Below are 8,756 nucleotides of genomic sequence, written 5' to 3' on the forward strand. Positions count from 1 at the left end.
AGGAACTGAACTGCTTTCCAAACAAGTATTAGTGATCAAAGGTCCACAGTGCATGATAAATGTTTATTTAGTTCATCCAATAACAGTCTCCACAAATATTATTCAAATTGTATGCACAGGACACCGTAGGCTTCCCACTTTATCCTTGAACAAATATACCAACCTTCCCCACTGAGGCAACCATGAAAGAAGAAAAATACTACTACTCTTTGCAAATATAGCCTTCTATTTAAAAAAAAATGAATATTGATTCCACTGTAGAGAAGCCAACAAAGGACTGATAAAGGAAGGCAAAGGAACACTTGCTGGAATGACCATAGTGAGCCTGTGATACCATATACACTGGCTTCCAGTCTGTTTCTGGGCTCAATCCATCCCATATTCAACCTGTACTTAAGCAGCTGCACTGGCTGCCTATTGGTTTCCAAGTCACATTCAAGGTGCTGGTTCTCACCTTCAAAGCCCTAAACAGTCTGGGACCTTCATACCTATGGGATGGCCTCTCCCAAAGAATGCTTCTTTTCTCATCAAATGGTCTGCTGGTGGTGCATGGCCCACAGGTGGCTCAAGTGTCCTCAACAAGAGCAAGAGCTTTTTCAATAGTGGCCCCTGCCTGGTGGAACTCTCTGTCAGATGATACCTGGGCCCTGCTGGATCTTTTTATTCCACAGGGCCTGTAAGACGGAGTTGTTCTGCCAGGCTTTCCATTGAGGATGGCTGAGGCCATACCCAGTACCAACTGTTAACAGTGCCTCCTGTTTTGAATGTTGTGAGCAGCCCCAACCCCTGTGATCAAGGGGATGGGCAGGGTATAAGAAGTCTAAAAATAAATATATGAAAAATAAAAAATCTTCCATGTCATACACTAGTTGGTATTTTTTTCTTCGCTGCATACACATGTTGATCAAGTAAAATGTACCCAGGTGGTTACTAGAGTGAGTTTCTTGGAATCTTAAGGGGGATTAGAAGGAGTAATTAAGAAGGAGAGGGTGGTCAAAGGCTGGAATGTAACTTCCATATGCAAAGGCTATGTATGTCAGAATGGCACTTGCTCGCGGTTCATAGTGGGGGCAACTGTGTCCCTTATGTGATGCTTGTTGTTTTCCCAAAAACAACTGGTTAGCCACTGTAGAAAATGAAATTCTGAACCAGATGGGAAACAAGTTCATAGCTTGCGTAGGGCACCAACAAACCTTGAGCCACCAGAGTGGATGGGTCACCATACCAAGTAAATTTGGACTTGTAGGTCGCCATACCAAAAAAGCTGGGAACTGCTGGTCTATTCCATTGTGTATTGTATGTATTATCTTGCTCTTACAGCACTGTCTTCTACTTTTGCAATTTCATTTTTTGCATTGTTTATGGCATATCATGCCTGCTATTTTTTTTTTTGCATTGTTTGTAATTTTTGTGATCCTAGTCATCCTGCATTGTTTATTCGATGTCTCATGCTTACTGATTGCATTGTTTTACACTATGTAATTCACCTTGGGTCTACTCTCAGAAAGAAAGGTGGGCTATAAGTAAATAAAAATAAAATTAAAATACATTGACGGGATACGCCTTCACCCATGTTTAAACATGAGATGGAAGTGTTGTGTAACCAGTAACACAGCATAAAAACTGAACAAAGGAAGCCCCCAGATCCCACCTATTTCATTCTAGGATGGAACTAAAAAGCACAAATTACAAATCCTTCTGAATACACCAATAAAGAAACATTGCTACAGTGGCTCCAAACCTTTTCCAGAAGTTGACAGTCCACTAATAAACAATTCCTGCTTTTTAGTCCCCATACTGATCTTTGGAGCATGCAGCCAGTCCTCTGGCATCACACCCCCAAAGCTTTCATGATTCATCCAAGTACAAATCTGGTATCTGGGAATCTCTGTGATAACGCATAAGAAACTCAAAGGTTTGCAAAGGAGAGAATCATTACTCTATTTGCCATCTGCTATTACTCCAAGGAATACAAGACCACATACTCAGCTGTGGGATTGTTTTTCTTTTTATTCATTCTCCTACCCAAACACACTTTTGTTAATTTGAAAGATGCTAACGGGCCCAAGGTCATCCACTGAATGTCAGGGTGAACAGTAATTTGAACCCAGGTCTCCCTGGGCCATATCCAACACTATCCCTTGAGCTACACTGGCTTTTCTCAGACTTGAAGAGTCTTGAAAAGCCCAGTCTAGTTTTTGAACTCTTAACTAGCTAAATAAAAATCTCACTCAAGTGGGAACAAGATGTTGCCATGACAGATTTCAGCAAAAATCAAAGTCTGTCCAATGAACCCTAAAGTTGTTACAGCTGACAATTCTGGATTAATGAAATCAATAAACATAAGACTGACATTTAGGCTGCTTTCTGCACCTGTCCTCCCAAGCATGTATTAACTAATTCAGGGTTTCAATAAATAATGTACACATTTCTCAGCAAGCTGATCAATTTCTCAGGCTGCAGAACAAAACTAAAAGTGTAAAAAAGCTTGTTTACACCCTCAGTTATCATTGGAAAACAGACCTTGAGCTCATGTAAACCTCTGTTTTGTTGATCGTTTAAAAGGGTAAATAAATAAGAAACTGAACCAAGTTCAAAGAGACTCCACAATTATGGTCAAAAATCAGTTCAAAAGGAAACAGGAGACTCCACAAGCATCAGGACTTTATCAAGATCAGAGGGACAGAATTAAAAACAAACAACTAGGAAGAAATCCTAAACAGGTTTGTTCAAGAAGGTAAGTCCACCTTATCCACTGGGGCCTAGGAAAATGTATTTAGGACTGCAGCCTTAGTTTACTAAACCATGCCCTAATCCATAACTAGCAAATTTACCAGCAGAAAACTCCCAGTATATATTAACCTGCCTGTGTGTGATTGCCCACTGAGAACCACCATGATAAACAGCAGGGGGGATGACACCACCACAAGGACAGGTTGCTAATGCCACTGCCAAGAGAAGCAAAGTAATCTTTCCATAGACATAGCTAAGGAATTACTAATTCTACAGCTCTTTGTATAGGGCTCCTGAAAGTGACAAGACATAATCAACATTTGCATATTGGCTACAATCCAACATGTTTCCCAGAAAGCTCTTACTACTGAAACATCACCCAAACCGTGTCTATAATTATTTCTGGCAGATACTGGAAAAACTAGCCGAGTAGTAAATTCAACAATTAAATCAATTTTTAAAGACTTGCTGTAAACCACATTTTTACAGACACTTTCAGCCCGGCAGTAAGAATATTTCAGTAACCAGTTTCCAAAATTTAATGCATACAGCTTGGTCATCCTTGCATAGTAATTATGTAGAGACACAGCCCTAAGTAATTTGTCACTTGAAAATTAAACATTTGTTTGGATTGTTGATAAATCTGCAATTCTAACACACTAGAGTCCTGAAAGTTCCTGTTCCATCAATTTAAGAGAAATCAAGAGCTCTCACACCAGCTAATTTATAAGAAACACACTTAAAAAAAAACATAAATCAGATCACAAAGGATGTAGTATACACCATTTCTCCCCATACTTAATATTACAACACCTGAATAATTCTGAATCAGCCACAGTGCAGTCCTAAGAACACTTTCCTAGGAGTCTGTGCCCCAATGTTCAGACCTGAGTAGGATTCTGAACAGGCCTGCCTAGGATTGCTTTCTGAGACAGCAGAAGTAAGGCCCATTGTATTCAAAGGGGCTTACTCCCAAGAAAGTACCCATAGGGTTGCAGCCTAAATATCTACACTGATGTGACCGACACCAGCACTGAAGAAAAATTATACCACACATGCTTAACAGTACAGCTTGCAGTGCTACTTTGGCACCAGGCTTCCCAAGTACTTACCGTGATTCAGCAGGGGACACAGACGTCCTCGCAGAATCATTCCTATGGGGACAACAGATGCGCCGCAACATGCCGTCACCAGGCTGTGACGCTGGGCGACGCTCTGGCAATAGGGCTGGAAACTCAATGGTACCATCGAGTTTCCAGCCCCATTGCCAGAGCGTCGCCTGGCGTCACTTCCTGGCGATGGCATGGTGTGTTACAGGGGGGAATGGTCCAGCCGGGGAGCATGTTTCCCCCGCCGGATCATGGTAAGTACTTGGGAACCTTATTTGGCACAGCCAAAAAATCTTTGGATTAGATGTTCACCCGAGTCCAAAAGTTACAAGCCTACAAAATTGTTTACTTTCGCAACAATACTTGTTAGTCATTTGTGGACAAGACTGAATCTGGGGCCAAACAGAACCAAGTCAAACTTTCACATCCTGGAAGCAATTTCTTGCCACTGGTAATCAGCAGAACTATTTACCCAACATAAATTTAAAGAACCAAGTCAACTGCCAAAACCTCCACATCCTGGAAGCAATTTCTTGCCACTGGTAATCAGCAGAACTATTTACCCAACATAAATTTATCTCAGCCTTCTCTCATTCTTGAGAAGTCTGTTCATAAAACACTTTGAGCACTTACAAAAATCATTACAAAATATGAAGCCTATATTCAGAAACAAAAGCCTTTTGGCTAAAGTAACACAGACTGCAAGGTTTTGAGGTTCATAGAACTCCATCAGGCTAGATGGTAAAAGCAGAGAGGGGGAAAGAACAAGCTGTTTGAGGCCATGACCATAAAGCCTCTTGTTCGTATCCCAAACAGAGTGCCAGGTAGACATGAACAGATAGTGGTGCTGGGTGGAGCTGGTATCTGGGAAGAAGGGCAAAGGCACAACCTGATACCAGATTCACTCAGCACCATTGGTCTACCTGGGCCCCGGTCACACGGGCAGGAAACTGCAGAGGAGAAGCGTGGCTGTTTGCCCTGGGGCAAACTACTGCGCAGTTACGTGATCAGACCTCCTGTGGAGGTCCTGTGGAGGTACCGTGGAGGTTCCATGGCAAGGGAGAGGTGCCGATCACAGGACAAGCCGGCGCACAACGAAGAAGCGCGCGCCGCGGCAAACTGTTCTTTATTTTTGTGTACATGACAACTGCGCATGCTCCGTTGGGTGCGCATGTGCATCCACAGAGACTTGGACAAAAAAAACACACCTTATTTGCAAGGGGACATGGGCGGGCGCCGGATGCCACCGGAAACGCGATCAGACGCCCGCCCTTGCCCCGCAGTTTCCGGAAACTAGTACCTCCAAGGTACTAGTTTTTTGCCACGCAGTTTCGGCTGGAAGCCTCGGTTGAGCCACGGGAGTGCTACGCTTCCCAGATGTGCTGGTGAGATCATGCCCGGAAACTCCGGCTGTTTTCCGTCTCACTTGTGTGGCTTCTGTTACGTGTGACCGCAGCCAGAGAGACCATTGGTCTACCTGGCATTCTTTTCAGGATGCAAACAAAAGCTTTAAGGTCATGGCCTAAAACAACTTGTTTTCCTCCTCTCCCTATGCTGTTTTTGTTTTTTTAACAACCAGCCTGATGAAGAGTTCCAGAGAACGGAAGAACCTGAACAGTCTTTGGGTTGTTATTTTGGTTGCCATTGCACAGCTTTTGTTTTTTTGGTTTTACTCTGGTTACCATCATACTCTAAGTACACACTCTAAAGTTACTTTGCAATCTTTTATACTACTCTTTTACAAAAAAAAAAATAAATAGGATTACCCAGATAATTTTACATTACAGGTGAAAAGTACGCAGACGGAGAGTGCCTTCACCAAAGCGTACTTTATTCAAGTCAGGAACAAGACACTTTAGCCAGCTCGCAGGCCGGCTTATATTCCCCCAGAAACCGCCACCCAAAACACCCCCCCACTTCCCAATAGGTTATTTACAATGGCCGAGAGTTCCATTGGCTTCTCGGCCAGGAACCTAGCCCCCTGATTGAAGCGGGCTAGGATCCTCATAGTCCATTGTCTCTAGGAGCGATGCTCACGGTTGTCCCTGGACATGTAACTACAACAGGTTATATCATATATGATGGATGCACAAACGTGTTTTCCTCTATTATACATACCAGAAAGCCTTTGCTTCCCATCATTTCTAACATACAGCAAAATGTACACACATGCAATCGTCACACATGGTAATATGTGTATACTCATCTCAAGACAGAAACCTTTCCCATGCAGGGATTTTGTTTGAAATAGCCCTGTTTTGTCTGGATGAAGAAATAAATACAATGTCTGAATGTCTGAATATAACATCCATCGCTGAATTACTTGTCTGTTTAAATGAATATTTATTTTCTTCATTTATACCCAACCTTTCTCCCCAGTGGGGATTCAAAGTGGCTGACACAATTTCCCCCTCCTCCATTTTGTTCTCACAATAACACTGTGAGGTAGCTTAAGCTGAAAATGCCTGACTGGCGCAAGGTCACACAGCAAGCTTCCATGGCAGAATATTTATTTATTTTATTTATTTTATTTTATTGCATTTATAGCCCTCCCCTCCCTGCAAGCAGGCTCAGGGCAGCTCACATTACTTGGCCCCCGACATGCCAAAATTCATATAACAATTAAAACATTTAAAACATCCAACATTTAAAACAACCCCAAACCGCCCCGACTCGGGCACAGGACCTCCATCTTCACCGGGTTTAGCTTCAGCCGACTAAGTCTCAGCCAACCAGCCACAGCATGCAATGCCCGGTCCAGGTCTTCCGGTCTGGAGCACGACTGGCCTCCCAACATCAGATAGACCTGGGTGTCATCCACATACTGGTGACACCCCAGCCCAAACCTCCGGGCAATCTGGACAAGGGGGCGCATATAGATATTAAAGAGCATCGGGGAAAGCACAGCCCCCTGAGGCACTCCGCACTCAAGCTGGTGCCTCCAGGACTGCTGTTCCCCTAACGCCACCCTTTATCCCCTACCTTGGAGAAAGGAGACAAGCCACTGCAAGGCCAGCCCCTGTATCCCCACGTCGGTGAGGTGGTGGACTAGTAGCCGACCGTGTCAAACGCGGCCAACAGATCTAACAACAACAGCACCGCCGAACCACCCCGATCCAGATGCCTCTGGAGGTCGTCAGTAAGGGCGACCAGCGCTGTCTCCGTCCCGTGTCCCGGGCAAAAGCCGGACTGGAAGGGATTCAGAAAGCTCTGCGACTGTTTCACCACCACCCTCTCGATTAATTTGCCCAGGTAAGGCAGGTTGGAAACCAGCCGGTAGTTGGCCAATTCAGACGGATCCAAAGATGGCGTTTTCAAGACAGGACGGACGATCGCTTCTTTGAGTGCCTCCAGGAACTGTCCCTCCACAAGGGACTTGTTGATAATCTCCCTTAGGGCACCTCGAAACCCCTTGTGAACATGGATTCAAACCTGAACCTGGTCAGATACTCTAACCACTATATCACACTGATAACTTCATAACTTGCTTCAAGGTAAGAACAACACAAGGTATCCTTCACTAGATCAAGGGCTCTTGATTTATCAACCTCTCCTCCCAAGACAAGTTATCAGTGCCTAACACCAATGAGATGTTTTAGTGTTAGGCCTGGTTCACACAAGCAAAAAACCATAACAAGAGCAAAGAAAGCCTTCCTGCCTGCTATACGATTTAGTTGGCCTGGGAAGATATATGTGAGTGGTTGCTTTTTAAATGCAAATGAATATTTAAAACTAGAATGCACTATCGGCAGCTAGGGTTACCAGCCTCCAGGTGGGGCCTGGGGATCTCCTGGAATTGCAAATGATCTCTAGATTACAGGGATTAGTTTCACTGAAGAAAATGGCAGGTTGGATGGTAGACTCTGCGGTATCACATCCTTACTGAGCTCCCTCCACCCTCAAACCTCCAGGAATTTTACAGCCCAGAGTTGGCAACCCACTCTGCAGCCTTAAGTGACACAGCCCATTCTTCCGCCTCTTTCTCCTACCACTGGTTATCCAGGCCTCCATGAATAAGGGCCTCTTCAGCAAGGGTATTTCTGATTTCCCTTTTTATTTCTTCCATTATATGAAAGGGAACAATTCGACAAAATGTTTTTAAATCTTGGCATTTATACCCACCCACAGTATGTATTAAAAGCCTAACTTGGCTTCCCATCTCCACCCATTAACCGCAGGCACAATCACATCCCAGTCTTGTGTATACTCAGAAGTCCCATGGAGTTCAACAGGAATTAATCCCAAACATGTTTTGCAGAGGATTTCAGCCATATTGTCCCTGATGAAAGGGAAAACATGAAAAGATATATCAAAAGCCTGGTACGTTTTGTTTTTTTCCTACGTGAAAAGGGGGGAAAACAGCAACCTAAGGATTTCCTGAAACAGGACTGGCTGGTATACAGCTAATTATTATTTGAGTTGGAAAGCAGAGGCCACTTACTTGCCCAAAAGTGAAATATGACCTAGCTAGCAATTGAGAAGCAGCGAGCAGCACACTTTGCAGAAACCACCGTTCTCCTGACAAGGCAATTTCCGGGCTCCTGGTAGCAGCAGCAGTTGCCGGAAAAAGCTTCGCATTTTCTCCTCTTGACAGTCCAGTGTTTGTAATGCTCTTCGTGATTGGTCGATTCGCCGTGAGCTATGACTGGCCGAAAGTCTTCTCTTTCTGTCTCGCTCTGGAAACTTGCCGGGCAGCGAGAGCAGCCATCGGAACGAGCAAGCACTGCCCTCCCTGCTCCTATTTCTCCCCCAGGATTCTTAACATTTCTTAGTGCAAAGCCGTGTAAAACTGTCTGCTGAAGACTGCCCGGCAAACTACACTTTAAAGGCAGGGGGAGGGGTTGTAATTAAAGCGTTAGACCTTGCCATGACAAGACTTCATCAGGTATCCAAAAATACTGCAATATTTCAAGT

General features: G+C 44.2%; 1 protein-coding gene across 1 annotated transcript in view; it reads right to left on the bottom strand.

Annotated features, from left to right (window-relative positions):
• Positions 1-8,358, bottom strand: part of FGGY (FGGY carbohydrate kinase domain containing) — a 253,617-nt gene extending 245,259 nt beyond the window's left edge. Inside the window, exon 1 of the mRNA XM_015419670.1 lies at positions 8,284-8,358. The gene's annotated coding sequence lies outside the window, so the exon portion shown is untranslated. The remainder of the gene's footprint in view (positions 1-8,283) is intronic.
• Positions 8,359-8,756: the final 398 nt, after the last annotated feature.

This window comes from Gekko japonicus, unplaced genomic scaffold (assembly GCF_001447785.1).
Source record: "Gekko japonicus isolate JY-2015 unplaced genomic scaffold, Gekko_japonicus_V1.1 scaffold1347, whole genome shotgun sequence".
Classification (NCBI taxonomy): domain Eukaryota; kingdom Metazoa; phylum Chordata; class Lepidosauria; order Squamata; family Gekkonidae; genus Gekko; species Gekko japonicus.